The 19,672-nt window shown below is 35.4% G+C and overlaps 1 protein-coding gene across 10 annotated transcripts in view; it reads right to left on the bottom strand.

The window, feature by feature from the left end:
- The window catches only part of RALYL (RALY RNA binding protein like), a 371,649-nt gene that overhangs the window by 270,157 nt on the left and 81,820 nt on the right, over positions 1–19,672 (bottom strand). Inside the window, exon 1 of one of the 10 annotated variants that reach the window (XM_090137769.1) lies at positions 6,160–6,241. The exons of the other annotated variants lie outside the window; for them this stretch is intronic. The gene's annotated coding sequence lies outside the window, so the exon portion shown is untranslated. Of the gene's footprint in view, positions 1–6,159; positions 6,242–19,672 lie in introns of those variants that run through there. 10 annotated transcript variants of the gene reach the window in all.

Here is a 19,672-nt window from a genome sequence, read left to right as displayed (position 1 = left end):
ATAAAACCAGCATCCCTTTCACTGCTGTTTCACATTTTCTGAGTGCCTAACCTCTCTTCATCGATCTCAGTATCTCCAGTATGCACATTACAACAAAACATATCGACAGATAAAAAGGAAATCTAATAACCTACAGTCATCGAAAAGTGAAATGCCTGGATCATTTTTGAGAAGCGCAAAGTGTCTTCTTGTCCATAGCAGTATATTCAGCAAAAGGCTGAATCAGTATGCTTCCTGCATAATCATTTTGGAACACAAATAACACAGCTTTCTCTAAGAATGACCATAATTCAGCAGTAGAATGGTGTATGTTAAAATTTGACAAGAACATGGATTGGTGTCATTAAAATATGTGATTAAAATATACATCAACATTTGACTGTTTTAAATAAGTGTTTTTGAAATAGAATTTAGAGCGCTGAAGTTATATAATATTAAAAAGGTCTTTGGAAATTCCAACAAAAATAATACAAGTGTTTCTACCTTACACACAGAAAAATATTACTTAAGTAAAGCACTGGAAATGACAACAAAACATATTGCGTATGCACCTATTATACGATACAGAAGGGAAATCAGGATTCTGGAAAAAAATCAGTATATCTCAAAAGAACATAGGTTCTGGGTCTGATCTCTGATCTTATTGCAACATCTAAGTTGCACTTTCATTAGTGTTGATATTTTAAGCCTGAAAGCCAACCAAAACAAATGTACGTAAACTACATATGTATATCACTTTTAGCGCCTGAGGACCCGAGGATGCAGGAGGATACAGCCCTGCACTTGAGCTTACAGTCTTGGCGGTACCTCCCATTTAGCCATTTCAAACAAGGCAACACAGGCTCATCACCTGCACCATTCACACAGAGTCACCAGAAATGTAACAGGACATCAGAAAAACCTCAGTGCTGCCTCTTTTTTTCCTGAAGCAGGAGCAACATGGGAAGTGGCCTGTTGGAAAAGCCTGTTTCACATCCACTGCATTAACATCACACCACTTTGTGACAAAGAAGTGCATCTCTTACATGTCCATAACATAACTTAATGTTATCAATCTTGTAGGTTTCTGATCGGTAATAACATAAAAGCTGCCTGAAGAGATCTAAACTATAACAACCAGATGAGTGGGATGTAGAAAACTGTGCTATCTGTATTTTCCTGAATTAGGAAGAATAAGAGTATTTTACAATAAAATAGGATATGACATAACACTTTAAAAGCCATACTTTGTTTACTACAAGCTTCAGCCTGTATTGATGCTAGATTTTGTATTCCTAAAAATTCAGGAATCAGACTGACATGAGGCTAGTACAAAACCTTTGGTAAATTATGTATCAACTGTTAGAATGGAAGTGAAACTCCTTCATCTTTTTGTTCAAAATTCTATTTTAAGAATTGTATTGAATAATGTATGATATAAGAAGGAAAAATAATTGTAAGAATTGGTAGAGGAAGCAAAAATTTCCAGCCCTCTGATCATCCTCATGGTCTATGCCTGTCTAGTGCTGAGACAGCAGGGCTGAACACAGTACTCCATGTGGGCCACATAAGAGTGTAGTAGAGGAGAGTCACTTCCCTTGACACACTAACTATATTTCTTTTGATGCAGACCAGGATATAGTCGGCTTTCTGGGATGCAAGCACACATTGCTGGCTCATGTTGAGTTTATCATCAATCAACACCTCAACACCTCCAAGTTAATTCTCCACTCAACCTATATTTGCTCTTGGAACACAAATAAACATTTCACAATAAGTCCAACCCTTTTGAACAAAATGTAATCCAGCTAAATCCACAGAAAGCCTTCAACCCAAGCATCTCAAACTGAAATTCTCTAAGCAGAAAACTTTTGGATAGGGAGACTCATAAAAGCCCTGTGATTTTAAGGTATCTATTCCTCAAATTTAAAAAATAAATCCACATTTTACTGATGTTAAATAAATTCACAGAGCTCCTAGGCACAAGTATAGGTATCATAGAATGGCTTGAGCTGGAAGGGACCTTTGAGATCATTTAGTTCCAGCCCCCAGTATCTAAATACCTAAATTACAAGAATGCACTTTATAGTCTTAAAACATTAGATGATAAGCAAGATTGCAGTAGAGGCTCTCAAAGGAGGCTTAATCATGCCCAGATCACAACTGAGAACTGCTACGCACTACAGTAGGTATTAATGCACCTTTAGAGATCTACTAGCTCTTTGCACCATTTATTCATTAGTTTTTCTATCTGCATTCATGCATAACTTTTTAAGACATCAATAACTTATAACTGAAATGCTGGTGATTTGTGAGATTATCTTCCTTTATTTACTCAACTATTATTTGTTAGCATCAATACCTGGATTTTTTTCTTTGCATTCTCTAGTCACTATTGCTAGCTATGACTTGAAAACTTTAGATTTCCATTTGATCATATTATAGTTGCATTTTCTTTTCACTTTGCCTTCCCGTATTTCTCAGAAACTCAATAGCACTTTAGTGATATAAAGTAAATATGTTCCCTTGTGCTTACTCTACCACGTACTAAAGTTTAGACAATCGTCTCAAGCAAGTTAGATTTTTAAAGCTAGATGAGAGTTATTTGCAGAAGAGCAAATTTCAGCACATGAACCTGACAGTGGTGCAGTATCCCTGCATATTTATCAAGAAAGGGTGGAGACAAACAATGTTTACTCCTGAGGACTAGGGGCTAGAGCTAGGCCACATCCCAGGACCAGGTCAGGCTCTGCTGAGCTCTCAGCTATTTGTGTCCTCGGTAGCTAATCTGAAGTTACTTCAGTAACTCCTGCTACAGTGACAAGTGTGTACGCATATCCTGAGCACAAGAGGAGAGAGAACAGATGGATGCAGACAGAGAGCACACGGAAGCTGTGAGACCATATTGGCAGTAGTCATAACACATCACTAGACTGTTGGCAAGGTCCCTGCAGGCATCAGAGCAAAGGGGAGCAATGGAGGGATTTGAAGGGATAATGAAGTAACCCAACAGGCTTTTACAAAAATCTCTTCCCTAGCATGAGGGATGGCACAAGAAAAAGGGGAGTTTGCTTAAATATAGTGTGAGCTGGGGAAGATAGCAACATCAAAAGCTGTCTGGGAGCAGGAGTGCAGTGCTTGACACTTAGTGAGAAACAAACAAGGAGGAGGGATGTGGTGATAGATCTCAAAAGCAGACAACATCTGATGCAGCAGTGGAAGGGTAACATTTTAAGAACGAGTGCCTAGAAAAGTGCTGTTTGTAGCAGTGAACTGTGTGGATACAAGCATAGTAATGAAGGTTGAGTAAGACCATCAAGACATTAAGCTGTTTTTGTTATTGTTGCTGTTGTTTGTTTGGTTTTGTGTGTGTGTGTGTGCACACGTGTGTATTTTGTTTGTTTGTTTTGCACTGGAATTAATTGCCAAAAACCTGCACATGTTACAAATAGCAACATTGTAATATGAGCAAAAACATGGCTGCCTAATGAGAAATGCAACTGGCAGAATCTGGCCAGTTACATTTCATTCATTTCACTGCATAATACCGTCATTAATTCTAGCAATATTACCAGTGGAGCAGTCTGAAAGTGTCGTTTCCAACAGAAAAGAATATTTTGGAAGACAACCAAATCTATGATGGATGAAGGCAGGCTCAAATCCATTTAAATCAGTGATTCAGTACCCATTTCTGTTAGCTGCTATTGACTCCCTTGACGTTTCATGAAGTTCATGACAAACAAATTACAAAATATGCAGAAAACAAAACTTGTTCTGTATCACACAGATATAAATATGGCACAAGGATTACTTATCTAAACATACGTGCTTCACTCCATGCAACTTCAGTCAGATGAAACCTCCCAGCAAAAGCTATATGGAGATAATACATGTATAGCATGCAAAGCTTTTAGGAAAGTAAAAGATAATGAATATTCCTTTCCAAACAACAGATTTTTTTCACCCTATATTTAAAATGTCACTCATAGCTTTTGAAGACTCAATTTTTCTAAAGCAGGAATTTGCAATTCATATTTCTGCAAAAAAAGTTAGAATAATCTTTAAGAACTATTGAGTGAAATTATATAGCTTAAAAATATATACATATTTGTCCTCTTCAGTGGCTAAAATGGTATTAAGATTTTTTTCTTATCTACTATCAATACATTTTATTTTATTTCAATTAGATATTAAGAAAATTCTATGCAGTAAATACACTATCCTGAAATACCATGAAATACAGATAAGCTAAGTAACATACTGCATTTGCTAGAATAGAAGTTCCACAGGAATATAGGAAATAGGAAAGAGTATTTCCTCACAATATTTTTGCCCACTATAACTCAGTGCTCTATAGATCTATGAGTAAAAGTATCTATAAAACTCTCTAGTCACCTCCATAGAAGATTTTAAGACCTTTCCCCAGAAAGATACAACCAACACTGACACTTTTTTGCTCCTACTCTGATTTTTCAGAAGTCAAAATTTAGGGAGAAAAAAGAGACACTGAGTAATTACTTAACTACCTACTGAGAAGAGCATTTGGAAGAGCCTCTTACAAATTTTCTCATCATACCATTTAAGATGGCTACATTCAGATACAAGACTGTTTTAAAGCCCTTTCTTAACCAAAGGAAGAGTGCTGCAGCTCTACAGAAAAAGAAGGGTCAAGAACTGCCATATTCTGAAAGCAGCAGCAAAATTTTCTTCAAAAAGCCAAAAAGCCCATGTTCCAAGTTCAAACTCATCCTATCTCTAGTCCAACATATCAGCTTTGTTTTCCCCAGTGTTGACAAGAAACAGTAACAAAAAATCTATTGTTGCTATTCTCACATTAAACTCTTTTTAACAAAGGATCTGCAACATGATGATGGACATCTATAGAAAAGAGGAAGCCAATAAAACAAAACTCTTTACATTAACGTGTCCTGAATGCTTTCAAAACAAAGAAATAATCATAGGCTTTGCATGTTATAATACGACAGTTTAAAAATGTATGTCATATTCATGTATTTTTTCCTTGAAGAATATTCAAGGAATATTCTGATATTACTTCAAGCATGCTGAACAGAACAGATACACCCGAGAAGCCTAATTCCCATTAAAAGCAGCAGTTTGGATTTGGAGTAAACAAATTACTTGTGCTCAGTGTACAGTAAGGTTTTATTCAATCCAGAAGATTAACTCTTGCTCTGAAATCTTATTATTATGCATATACTTTTAAAGAAATACATTAATAATCAATATTAGATAAATCTTGCAACAAATACAAGGTCAAAGGAAGCTCAAATTACTTGAATTCAAGTCTAATATTTAATAGATCCTATTAATTTAGTCAGTGTTTACGATATGAGTCCTGAGCCCTGATCACTAGTGGATGCAAAGCACCAGTGGAGCTGAAGAGACAGCTTATCTATTTAATTCTTTCTCATGCTCCTAGGCATAAAGGTAGATATACAAATGTATTCAGTTCCACAGATCTATCAAATCAAGTAATTAGAAAAAAATCTGAAGGAGCAGAAATACCGTGACAATTATAAGCAAACAAATGCTACAGTTTGAGACCAAGAGAAATGAGAATCTCTGGGCAGAGATAATGGCATTAAGAATTTATAAGCTTTTGATACACATTCCCGATAAGCATTGTATTTCATTATAATTGCATGTGTACTTTCACACTACCTTTAATATAGTACAATTTATGTATTTAAGACTGTTTTTTTAGGAGAGAGCAGCTAACATTTCTGTCCATTATAAAGTGTGTAAGAATATAAGATTAATACTTAGCTTTTATGTTTATTCAAGTTACACAAGAATGTGGTATTTAATTATTGATATTTCCAATTATTATTTTCAGTAGCATAAAGGAATTCAAAAACCTCTTCGCAGCTACTTATCACAATTAAAAAATATTTCCTAACAGTAATTCTGAAGAAAGTTAATGAAATAAAAATTCTGTCATTAAATATCTAGAAATAAAGTCTAATTTTTAAAATAAAGTTATGTTGTGAAAAAGCAATTCTGGAGCTTGAAAAAGCAAAACTGTAGCACAGGAAGTTCTGCACCAATATGTGAAGGAACTTCTTCACAGTAATGGTGACAGAGCACTGGAACAGGCTGCCCAGGGAGGTTGTGAATTCTCTTTCTCTGGAGATATTCAAGATCCGTTTGAACACCTACCTGTGCAGCCTGCTGTAGGGAGCCTGTTTTGTAAGGCGGGTTGGACTCAATGATCTCTGGAGGCGCCTTCCAGCCCCTACTGTTCCGTGATTCTGTGAATTCATTGGTTAATATCAGAAGTTTGGAAACAGAACAATATGAAATAACCACAACACCTCACTGCCTCCTAATGGATGGTAATCTAAGGGTTGCAACTGCAGAACTCTCAAAGGTGGATCTGAATGAGTGTAGCAGCTACTTAATAGTTATGCTTTCCTGTCACCTAACATATGCACTGCAATGTATCTCCACCTTACCGTAAACCAACCCTTCCACTGCCGTATCCAACTTTTTTCCATGTTATCTCATTCTTCAAGGCTTCCTAGATACTCAGCTTCTCAACTAAATAAAACTAAGATAAGTCTGGCCTGTAAGACTAAGCAGAACACTGAGTCATACTTCACCAAGAAATGCAGTTAAGACACCTCAGTACTTGTTGATGTCCTCCATACACTAGTCTCTCTTGTAACATAATCCCAACTCTTGTGGAACTGAAGAAAAACAAAGATATCTAACTGCCAGAGCCATTCCAACATTCCCTTATTTTTGTGTAGAAGAGATGCCCCTTTGAAGAGCATGAAATTGAAATGCTCCACTATAGGAAAATTTCATGCTCTTCAAAGGGGCATCAAATGGTTGAATGATTAAGGGGAGAATTTCCCCTGCAAGATTTTCCATAGACACAACTCTGGTAGTAGGTAAATTACTAGAAACTGTAGCATGAATTCTGCCTGTTGTGAGCAGCTGTCAGATTGTCAGTAACTAGTCAAGGAAGATATTTTAGAATCTTTTACTCTATGGACCTCAGCCCACATTTTACTCAGTCAAATCTCCAATATTTTGTAGTGTTCAAAAAAGCTACTGAACTCTCCATGATTTGTTCATGAAACTTTTCTAAATATGAAACGCTGCAGATGCCTATTTGTGGTAATTTATGTGAAAACAGCACAAAGTCAAAAGTTCATTTTACAACAACAGCCATACACAGGATACCACTGGAAAGACACTAAAACAAAAACATACTAATTGAACATGTTGACACTTAGGAATGGTATAGCTTTTCTGTGCCTTAATGGCATTGATGTATGAAGCATATGCTATGTATGAAGCTTCTGTTATGCACATCACAGTAGTGCTTTTTTTGTCCAAATTCCTTCTTTTCCCAAATTGATTCTATCTGATCTCTGAATAACTAACTAACTAAAATCTTCCTGTATATCTCAGGTGCTTTCTTGGGTTTGAAATATCAAAGTTCTTCCCCAGTTAAGGAAATTTCCCAGCCATATGACCAGCTCTGTGGCATCTGGGCACCACAGCCAGTCTGTTAATACATATGGGTGTAGTACAACGACAGCTTTACTGAATATTAGTCATGCATCATGTAGCACATTTCTTGACAGAGGAAAAAAAACAGTTTACCACTTGAAGCAAAGCATTTTATCCCAGGGGCTTCTCAGAGCCAGGCAAAAGACCAGGGCTTAGGTAAAAACCTGGGAGTTTGGCAACCGTTTTCTATTCTTTTTTTTGTTACAAGGGTCAATTACCTGATCATCTTGGAAAATGTGGCCCCGTGTTAAGAAAATGAAGGCACTGTGAAGCATAGCAATAAGAAGCTAGAGGACAGAAGCATGAATTCTTCAGTCACAATTGCAGAATAGTTGAGTTTGGAAGAGACCTCTGGATGTCATCCACTCCAACCCTTTCAAAAGCTTGTGAGTGACTCAAGGGGGGATCACCTAGACCAGTTGCCTAAGATCATGTCCTTTTTATTATCTCCAGTGATGGAGGTCCCACAACCCAGCAACCCACCTGGGCAATCTACCACTTCTCTAAACTTACACAGGCTGCAAGTACATCATCCTGAATGAGGTCAGCATGCTACAATAGTTCCCACCAAGTGAAGGTAATGGCTACTCCATTCAGATGCTTCGTTAAAACAGTGCAGCAAACCTATGGTTAGCACTGAACAAATTACTCCCCGAACTGCATCACCCTATTATTTTCCTAGGGTGATAGAAAACAAGTACATATATGCAACTTTAGGACTCAGTAGCACACTTCTGAGCTGTCCATAAAAAGAATAATTTGGATATCACTGGAACTATTTTTCAAAACTTCACAAATCAATATAAGCATGCCCCTGTTTTCAGTGGGATTTTTAAAGCAAAAACAAACCTGGTGATTTAAAAAGGAATTAAGCAACTTAGAAACTGACAGATGAAGGCCAAATTTAGTATGATTGATTCCACAGGGTAGTAGAAGGCTGCGTCATAGAGAAAAAAAGGAAAACGAGAGTAAAAGATTACAAAATATAGGCATGTAATTCAGATTTTGCAGTAAGAAACTTCATACCTATTCAACTGCCTCTTTATTAACAGGAATATCTTATATCCCACTTGAGTTATTTAGCAACTGTAGAAATATTAAAAATGCTTTGCAAGCAGTTCTAAGTTTAGCATTTCTTGGAGAAATAAAAATTCCTGCCAGCTCCAACTCCAAAGGTTATGCCAACTATAAAGTCTAATCACAAATTTCCTGATGGCAGCAGCCATTTTCCAGTGAGATCTAAGTTGGTTAATTGACTGTCTTATTTACTAATTGATAGGAGTACACAGTTCATTTAAATTAACCTCAATTGTTATGATTTAAGCAAGGTTAAACAACCCGCGACTCAAATATACATATATTATATATATGTAAATAGAAATACAAGAAAAAAAGTTTTTGTGGAAAATAAGAGAGATGATATTCTCCTGTTTGACCTACTAATACAGTAGATTGGAATTTCAGAGTCACTCATTTTTTGTTTAGACCAAGGAAAAATAGCAAGTGCTGACTAAATTAAATTTGCATAAGAACTATCAGAACATTGCTACAATTCCATCAATCAGTGAAAAAAGTCCATCATCCACGTAAAAAATATCTCTCTAGGTGAGATATGAAAACAAAAGACTCAACAAAGGAGAATAATGGATGGACCTCAGCTTAGAAGGCCTATATAGAAAATATTCACCAGTTAACAGTCCTCAGCACTTAAACTGTAGTCCCATTTCCTCACACTCTAGTTCTGCAAGAATGTAATCCACAATATCAGCTTCTTAGTAATGGAAATCTAATTTCTTTACTAACTTTGCACCTTCGAAGGGAAAATAATAATTTTTTTTTTTAGTTCAAATTCTCATAACATTTAGCTGTTTCTAGGAAAGGGAATAAAAACAGCACTACATTGCAATAAAGTGATTACTGACTTGGCTAGTTCTAATTGTCTATCAGATTGAACTGGGACAGGCTCAGATGCTTTGTTTAATCCAGTATGAGCTGAAGGACAGTTTGTACTGGAGAAAGAAGTTAGACCCTGAAGATACATAAAACTTTTGGGTTCCTACAGAGTGTTTTTATTAAAGCTTTTGTCTGAAAATTAAAACTTTCTTCTGAGGAAAAAAATCACAAAGACTTTAATAAAGGTTCTTTCCTGTGATCCTTGCAGAGAGTGGTTTGGATGTGTGGCAGCTCCTGTACCTTGGCATCTCTGTCTCTCTTGACTCACTCCTGATTCTGGCATAGATCAAAAATAGTGGAGGGAGTGGGAGAGCAGAGGATCTCCAGAGAGAGGACAGTGAATTTTGCAGCAAAGAAGGCTTTTTTTTTACTAGTGAGACCTAAGGTGTATGACATGACATGAATGACAGATCTGAAGCTTGAAGAAAAAAGCTCTACAAAATTGGTTAGAAGTCCCTCACAATGACAACTCGTTAATACTGGTGGTGTGAAAGACCATGTCCTCCCACCTACCATAAAAAATGCTACTTACAATAATAATAAGATAAATCTAATATACCTATAAACAGTGCAGCTGGCTTCTTATTTAATGGGGCTTGATTTATCTCCACACAGGGGAGCAGTTTCAGACAGAAATGTTTTTGTGAAATGTTGGCAAGAAACACTCCATGTAACAGTGAAAATGCACCACAGGATGGCAGCTGGGAAGGTCAAGAATTTATATGATCACGCTCTGCTCACTAGAGTTGTCCTGAAGTTTTTCTGACATTCATCAGTTTCCATCCTTAAACAGAAATCTTACTGAAAAATCAAATAGAAAAAACCCTGAATACTTATCCAAAGAAGACTATGCACCAGCATTAAGCTGGAGTGACCATGTTCACACTAGCATATCTGCTCTAAACTCAGAGTGCTCTAAGTGCAGACACAATTGAGAAAGAGCTTACTTGCATCTGACACTGCAGATGCACCTGATGCTTGCAAACAGCAACAAGTTGGCAAGGATGTTGTTTGTCTTTTGCCCTCAACCTCTGCTAAGTCTCATAAATACAGTGATGATTTCAGAAACTAATATCACTTTTATTCTATACAGTGGGAAATCTTACTCAGGGGCCTGAGCTGCTGTACCTCACTTGTGAGCAACTCTAATAGGAAACAAATAAAGCAATTACATGCACAGGCTTCAGTAAACTATTTTTTTTTCCTGCATATTACCAAACAGCTTTCTTATTTTCAATTGATATCTTATTAATGAAAAACAAGAAGTAACAATTTTCAAACTGTCTTTCAGGGAAAGACCTCTGGAGTCTGTTAATTTCCACCTGCAAGAGGAACAAGAAATTACTGCCAAAAACCACTCCTTCCCAAGCCTTCTGTCTGGCCCAAACGCTCCTTGGCTTTTGAATGAGGTTTGACAGCATAGTGAAAACAAGAAGAAAAGATGTTGAGAAAAAATAACACTTTTAAAGTAAATGTCATGCAGCTCTGCATAAAACACATGCTTGTTACCATCTGGTATATACAACCTGTGCGCTTCAGCTGCTTTCTGAGCATATTACTGTTCCTTGGGGCATCACAGGGAGCTTTCTCAGAAAATATTGGACATGGAATTGGTTTGGTGGTATCCCTAGCTAATTCAGAGCGTAGCACATGTATCTGATTAATTCAAAAAGAATTTGTGCTTGAAAGACAAAAGAAGGATTGGTTAGCACCCTGCCAGATAGCTTTGTGAACACATGGGTGGTTTCAGCAGGCTCAGGGTTCAGACTGTGCAGAACTTGCACCCTAAGCCCTCTGAAGAAATGGCAGTGTTCTGGTCGTTCTGTTTTTTTTTTTTGCCTGCATTATTAGTAATAGTAAGAGAGTGGAAGGAGCAGATTGCTTTCAAGAGATGATGTAGTTAAATCTTTCTTCAATAACTTCTTCTAGTTAGGTAAAGAACCTCTCTTGATTTATCTAGAGCCAAGGAAGGTTGTACTCTGAAATGTCTCTACTAGGTCAACAATTAAAATATATGACCTGAAACACATATTTTCTTCTTAATCTGTCTGTCTGAATAAAGGTTCAGATTGCAACATTTATTTCAACTATTTCATTTTGTCAAATTCCAGTGCTAATTTGCTTGCTCAGACATATAAGCTAAGATTGCCAAAGTGTATCTGGAAAATACAGTGACTTCAATTTCAAATAACTTACTAGAGAGGTGTTAAAAGGATCTGAGATGTACACACTGCCTACTATTAATAATGAGATCTTTGCTGTCTATCCACTTGGACACCCTGGAATTGACAGTTTTAAAGTAGTGTGCTACATTTTCTTAACTGTTTTTTAACCTGTTGTAGAAATGTTTTACAGTTTTTGTGATTTTACGCTTATTTTCTCTTTTCAGTGGTAAATTCCCATGTTCAATTTTTGCCTCCATCTGCCTCTGTCAGTCATCTCATCTTTACATCTTAGAACTTCATGAGCTGTAATTATTACTTAAATATTTACTATTTTATATGGAAATGCTCATATACAAAAATGAAAACAGTACCACACAGCAACTATCTGTCTGACAGCTTTAACATAAACACCTCAAACACTTCTGTTCTTGTGGAAATTTCTCTCTTGATTTAATTAGTCTTCATCTATTCACTTCCTGTGTATTCACTCTCTTCCTATGGTTACCTTCTTCCTCAGCTCCCTTGTTACATCCTGGTTCACTTTTGCCTGTATCTCCTCAAGTTCAAATGTTTTTCTTACTTATATTCCTATTATATTCCTACTTCAGATATGCTTTCAGTTATGACACTTTTTTACTTTTTTTTTTTTCCCAAAGGAACTGAGGTATAAGCTCTTCTAAAGTTTCCACCCTTCTGTTATTGCTTTTATTCTCTACTTCTTTTCCTCAACTCTTTCATACTCTAGTAGAAGACCAGATACAATGAACTTATAGGCACCTAGGCACCAGTCCTGTTGGCTCAGAAAAGTTTTCCAGTAACAAGGACTACATCCATGTTCTTCAGAGTCCTTAAATTCAGTCTTTTCTTTCTTAACCTGTGGCAAACACAAAATTGTGTGAAGATATAGAAGAATGTATCTGGAATTTAATTCTTTGTCTATTATACTTCTCTGCTGCTACTGAATTCAGCAAAAAAATTCTAACTTCACCTGTATCAGAAGTTAAACTCTTGATCCAGGACTTGCCATAGGTGAAACATCTTCTCCAGTCTCTTAGCTCTCATTTTCATGTCAGCTATTTCTGACGATCTTCAGAGAAATAAAATACACAGATAAAACAATTTTAAAAGTTCAGTAATCTCCATAAATCAAATCTTTCTGGGAGGTGATCTGATCAACTATAGCAAGTTTAATATTACCTCTTCAGTCAAAGCACTGTGTTTATTTTTTCTCTTTAAGTACAAGGAAATTTGTAGTATTTTTTATTTTCTGTCTTAATTCATTTCTTTTTTATCTTTGGCCTCATTTTGACCACAAACACCTCTCTCAGATCATTAGTATACTTCTCAAAATCTTCATGACAGCCTTTACTGTTACAGGGATTGCCTTCCCTCTACAGAACAGTGCTTCATGTCTATTTTCAGTATGTTGCCATTTATTTGATATTCTGCGCCAACAGTGCTGCCTACCTATTAAGCTATGTTAGAATTGTCCTGGCCTGGTGTATGAATCTGTAATGACTCGTGATGACAGAGCTTCAAGGCAAGTGATCCTGTAATTCACTTCATTCTCAGGAAACTTCACTGTTTCCGTGTAACCTGTTACAGTCGGTGTTCTGTGACTTAACACAAGCATATCAAGTCTGATCGTAGTTTTACACTCTCATTATTTTGATATTCAGCAGTGGCCTTTCTCATCAGCACAAAATGGTTATGCATAGTGAAGAAAATGATTATATCAAGGTAGGTAAAAAACAAATTTAAGCTAATTAAGATCAGGACAATTCCTTCGCAAACCTCTGTAATGTAAAATGAAGAAAAGTATTAGCACCACACTTCATCAGAACTGCTTTTTTCATTTAAAAGAGAAAATTCTAAAAGTTGTAAGACATCATTTCCATCCTCCAGAAGTCTAAGTAAAGGTTTATTTGTCATTACAGAAAGTTTTGTCTGAAACACTGCATAATGTATACTTCATTTCAGGAGGAACTTGAAAAAACAACCCATCATACTAGAACAGCAAATGCCTTGCACTCAAAATTAGGCTACCTATCCTCACAAATGAGGCTTAAAAGAGGGTGATGAAACCAGCATGAATACAACAGTAAGGACAACAGTATAACTACAATAACAAATAACTTTTCATACCTTTCAGATTTTTCTTAGGAGAAAAAAAAAAAGTTTGGAAAAAGAAATAGCTGTATTTTAAACAGAAAGCATTTAACATATTAAGTCATACTTATGGTATATTCTTGAACTTACCAAGAAAAATAAAGAATGGAACCCAAAGCAAAGAGTGGGGAAAGCAGTGCTGCTAAAAAATACTTGTTTAGATTTTTATCTTAAGAATTGTTTTCTAACCCCTATTAATGTCTGTCAGAAATCTGCTCTCTTGGCTGGCAGTTCAATGTACTAGCAATAGCCCATCTGGTTGGAGCCCCTGAGGAGGATCTACATTTCTGCAGATAGAACAGGCAGGATTGCAGTCAAGTTAATGGACTCAGGCAAAATGACATAGTGAACTTTCATTTTTAAATAATTGGCTATGACATAAAGATGTGGAAACTAGAACACAGAGGACAAAATGAATAAAAGACTGGATTTAAATTCTATTTGGATATGCTTATTTCAAACTGCAAATAAATTAGAATGCAGAGAAAGTTATTGCCTTAATATTTTAAGAGAGTGTATCTGTGCAACAGCTATTTGATCATAAAAATAACCCAAGCACTAGTACACAGTTGATATGGAATACGACTGTGGAAAGATGAGTGTTAATCATAGATATCATGGATATGATACAATTTTTTTTTTATCTGTTTAGTCATGCATACTTATTCATCACATAGGGGCTGATTTACCAGCTTTTGGTATCATGCAGAATGCCATCTTCAGTAACACTTACTAATGTAACAGATGAAAAAGCCAGTGGGTGTACAACATGAACATATCAAATTATCTTTAACAACTTTGGAAAACATCTTCTGTTTCTACACTTGCAAAATTGGATAGCATACATCTGCCTTCCTAACAGGATGTGTGCAGACTGCAGGACTGGCCCATCTTTTCTCTATGAGTATTGGTGTAACTCTTGAAACACCTCTGTTGAAAAATACAAGACATAAAGGAAGAGAGAGTGACTAACATTTTTCTAATGTGCATTATGTAGTATGTACGTTAAATATATCATTTGCCTACAGGGCAAAATGTTGAGTATTAAGTTTTTAATAACCGGTCAAAATATGAGTAACACAACACCCACTGTGCAGGGCTGGGATCACACAGTCATTCGGAATACAGCATTACATTTTCATCTAAATATTTCAAATTTCTAAGACATACCAGTATGAAGTTTAAAGTTTTCAGAGATTAGACTGCAGAATTCACAAAATGGGAATCATGAATTTGTGACTGGATGGAGGAGTTGCACTGAATATTACAGCAAACTGCATTAGTTAAGACTGAATCTCTTTTCTCTCTTCTTAATGAAACAGTCTTTAAAAAGTGAACAATTTTGAAGAGAAATCAGTCTACTGATAAACAATTATGAAACACTTTATTGTAAGGAAAAAAATAAATAATTTCTAAATATCTAACATTTACTTAAGTTTCTTTTGATCTCATAAGGATATTAAAATTCTTGCAAGGCCTTCTAGCCTCACTTTTAAGATAGTCTATTTGTTGTTTCTGTCATTGTAGTTTGCAATATACTTTTTGAAAATATTTCTGCTTTACTAGGTTTGATCTTTGCTTCACAGATGCGAAGTCTGTGCAAGTCATACTAAAACCAGTATTTATTTATTTGCTTGTACAACCACAAAGTATTTTCCGAAATCAGATTCCAAAGTTGATGTTGTGGTGAAGCCAAAGGGGTACTGCAAATGGTACCTCATCCTGAAGCCTGCCACCCTCCCAAATGAGTGCTCCAAATTTTGCAGCACTGCCATATGAGAATTTTAAGATATGTCTCACAATACATTTAAAAAAACAAACAAACAAACAACAACAACAACAACAAAACTTTCACTACAAAGATCTGTAAATTACTGGAATACTTTGTTTTCACTCTGAATAATTCTGAGTCTGGAGTATATGATTACCATCTGTCAGTGAAGTACAAGCAAAACAAAAACTCCTATCAAATGTCAAATGGAAACATTCAAAGCATATTCATGAAAAAAAAAAAAAACAACTTTGGATATCTGATTTGTGATTTTGTTTTCAAAAATACAGGTTTAGAAAACTGATTTTATTTTAGGCACTATTTAGCAGATTCTTGGAGTTAATTAAAACATGTATTTCACCTTTCAATTTATGACCAACGTTTCCTGTAACCTGATAAGGTTCTTCAATTCTGTGTTAAGAAAAGGAACAATTATTTAGCTACATTCACCTGAGAAGCAAAATGAAATATTTATGCTTTTTATCCCTTTCTAAAATAGAGCTCTTGAAACAGTAATTAAAATTGCATTTGTAAGCTTTACTGTCTCTTCTATGTTTATAACAGGAACATATAAAATTTTCATAGCTTTACCTTTGTTTTAAAAAAGAGAGGCTGGGTTCAACGAGCTTGAAGAGATATTAGACTTGGAAAATAATTACCTGTAATAATTGCATATAATAATCAGCTAAAATTTGTTTCCATGGGTAGATTTAAGACAAGCTTCTATGAGAAGGAGGCTTTAATCAGATTTACAGTTAAATAATTTAAAAATACAATAAACTTTTATACAGTGTCCCTCTTTCTTGCACCTCTCAGTCTAAGGAACTAAATTCAGTGTTGTGCTGTTAAGATATTGTTATCCTGATCAAAGACGAAGAAAGGTCCCCAGCAACTTTTCTTTTTCTTAACATCTTTGTGAGGGAGGGCAAGGTGGAGAAAAATGTCACCTAAGGAAAATTCAGATGGGAGAGATTGTCTTGGGAAGTATTAAGTTTTCAGACTGAAGCAACGTGGACTAAGAACTGTCAAGTTTAAAGCACTTATGTTCAGAGAATCAGAGATTCATTCTCCATTTACTGCCATTAAATCTTGAAATACTAAGAGCTTACATTCACCCAGCTAGCATGTTCTAATATTGCTGTGGTTTCATATATGGAACTGATAGCTACTAAGGAACAATTTCACTTCCAGTAGGTTTCAGGTTCCAGATTTTTTTCTGTTTCTTATCTTAGCTATTCTTATGATGGTTTTATTGTAAGGTCATTACCTGAAATAAAAGGAAGACTTCCCAGGCCTGTTCTATTATGTATTATTTTTCTGTTATTGCTGTTCCTAAGGAAAAAATAAATTAAAAAAAGAACAAACCCGTGCATGAAAAAGAATATTATTTTTTCATACAGTTTTTTTTTTTTTTGGTCTAAGATCAAATATATATATATTTTCACACCACACATTATTGATTAAAAAGAATAGATGCTACAGAATTACTTGACTATGTTTGCTGACCTGTATTATAAAATTTAGAAGACTCAGTTGGAATGACTATATTAAGAACTCGTATCAGCCTCATGCCAGTATAGGTGCATCAATACCAAATATATTTTTCTCCATACTCTACACTCTACAACACATGCTTTCCATCTTTCTTTCTTTCTTTCTTTCTTTCCTTCTTTCCTTCTTTCCTTCTTTCTTTCCTTCTTTCCTTCTTTCTTTCCTTCTTTACTTCTTTCTTTCTTTCTATCTTTCTTTCTTTCTTTCTTTCTTTCTTTCTTTCTTTCTTTCTTTCTTTCTTTCTTTCCTTCCTTCTTTCTTTCTTTCTTTCTCTCTCTCTCTCTCTCTTTTTTTTTACTGTGCAAACATCCTTGCAATGAAGAACACTACAACAGAAGGGATTTTTTGGATGACAGAATGCAGTATGCTTTGCTGTCACCAGCAGCCAGTCTCTTTCGTAACGTGTTCAGGCACCTCATAAATCCTCTGGGGAAGGTAATCCAAACTCTGGCTGTAATAACTGTCAAGATGCTTCTCCCAGCCTCTCTTGGAAATTAATTGATTTGTATACATACCTATAGGAGCACTGAGATGCATATTCTCTGACCTTTTAACACCTTGTTTCATATACAGACAACACAGTCAGATTTTACTTAAGCTAAAGAGACACTTTTTCAGTATACCTGTATTGTTTTCAATGCATACACTTTAATTGGGTATCTGGAATCATGATCATCAGTAGCAATTCCTTATCTGCATTAGAAATAATATCCTGATATATGTTAACTTACTTGTTTTTGTTTGTTTTTGTTTTTGTTTTTGTTTGTTTGTTTTAATAATTAGATAATTGTAATAAAATTGGATTGACTTCATGAGTGCATTGTGGCATACCTGGGAGACAGACTACCCTCATGTGTGGCTGCATTTGGAAGAAAGCAGTAGGGAGATGGTACATGGGGTCAGTTTATCACAAAAGAAACTAAAAAATAAAGAATCCTTAATCTATAATAATTAACGTACATAGAACTTGCAAAAGAGATGGGTCCCCAATGAAGGAAAATAAAAGGGAGAAAGAAAATGGAAAAAAATGATGGTTTCCTGCTTCCAGGTTTTATCCCTTGTCTTTTACTACAAAATTCAAGGACAGTCATTGGACATGAAGTTTTTTCTGCATATTTGCATCTCCTGCATTTTTATTGCATCTCTCAACTTTTGGTTTCAGCACATCTCTTAGAATCATCTTCTTTTCTCATTTAGTTCTCCTAATAATTGTGTTACAACAAATATTTTTCTAGGAAACATTTATGAAGTCCAAAGTGAAAAGAAGTGCAGTAATTTCTTTGTCTGTGAAAACACAGTAAATTCTTCAAGATAACATCAGTTAATTCCACTAGATTTTGGCACCACTTAGCCTCATTACTGAGCAGTTCATTTTTTAGCAGTTTCTCAGTGACCACCAGTCACTGATACTAGGAGAACGAATACGTACACGCAATCATAATTTTGTATTTGGAAGTAAGGAACATGATATTATAGTCAATATTTTTATCATTTGCATGGATGCCTTCCCTTTTCTCTCACTGCTTTTTCAGGGATTTTCTAGACTGTTCTGCAGGTGCACCATCAGAAACAGTAATTCAGTCTTAGGCCTCTAATACCAATAAATATGGAGAGATTAATTTATGTGCTAGAGTGTGTTCATGCTACCATGACTCAAAATAAAAAATAATAAGAATTAAAACACCCAGGAACTGTGGCATTGAGACATGGCAGCTCATCAACTGATCTTATTCAGATCTAGCCAAAATTATATAGGCATCTGACTGAGGCAACTGTGGGTGGCTTTATAATCACCTCCCTAGACATGAGAATGAACAGCAACAGCTTCTTTATGCTCCTTTCACAATGCAACCAAAGGCCCTAATCCTGCTTATGTGGGTGAATAACATTAAATGATTAATCCCTCTGACTTCCCTCTAAAATCTGTAATGCAACAATGAAAGCAACAGACGCTTTCATGGAGCATCAGGGCTTTATTTTTTAATAATGTAAATACAGACTCAATAAAACAAACATGGCAAGAGGAAATCCTCCTTGTTCAGCAAAGAAAAGTGTTTCAAAATCTAGATCTACTCATTCTTTTTTTTTAAAAAAAACATTTCTTCTTCCTTTGGAAAAGGTACTCTTGGTTTATATTAATTTGAATAGATTTTCTGTTTGTTCTACTCTTTTTCTATGCATATATACACATATATTTGTTTGAGAAGCTTTTCAATGCATACCTAAAGTAGGTCATTAACAACATAGGAAACTATTTTCCTTTTCTTGTCTTCACAGGTAAATGTATCCATTATCCACTGCTCTGAGAAATCTATCACGTGCTCATCAAAAAATCCTAAGAACTGTCAGTTTGATGAAGTACAACTCACATCTCATTAGTGTTGAGCACAGAAGCAATATTCCACATCAGAAATGACTGTTAAAGTATTTGCAATTACCAGCTGTTCAGCATCCATTTTATATAGATAAAAAACATGTCAAACTTCATTTATCAGATGTTTTTTGCTGTCATACTTCTTTTTCATCCAATGCACTGAAA

Source organism: Phasianus colchicus, chromosome 3 (assembly GCF_987193195.1).
Source record: "Phasianus colchicus chromosome 3, bPhaCol1.hap1.1, whole genome shotgun sequence".
NCBI lineage: Eukaryota > Metazoa > Chordata > Aves > Galliformes > Phasianidae > Phasianus > Phasianus colchicus.
This window is presented reverse-complemented; position numbering and strand designations above follow the sequence as displayed.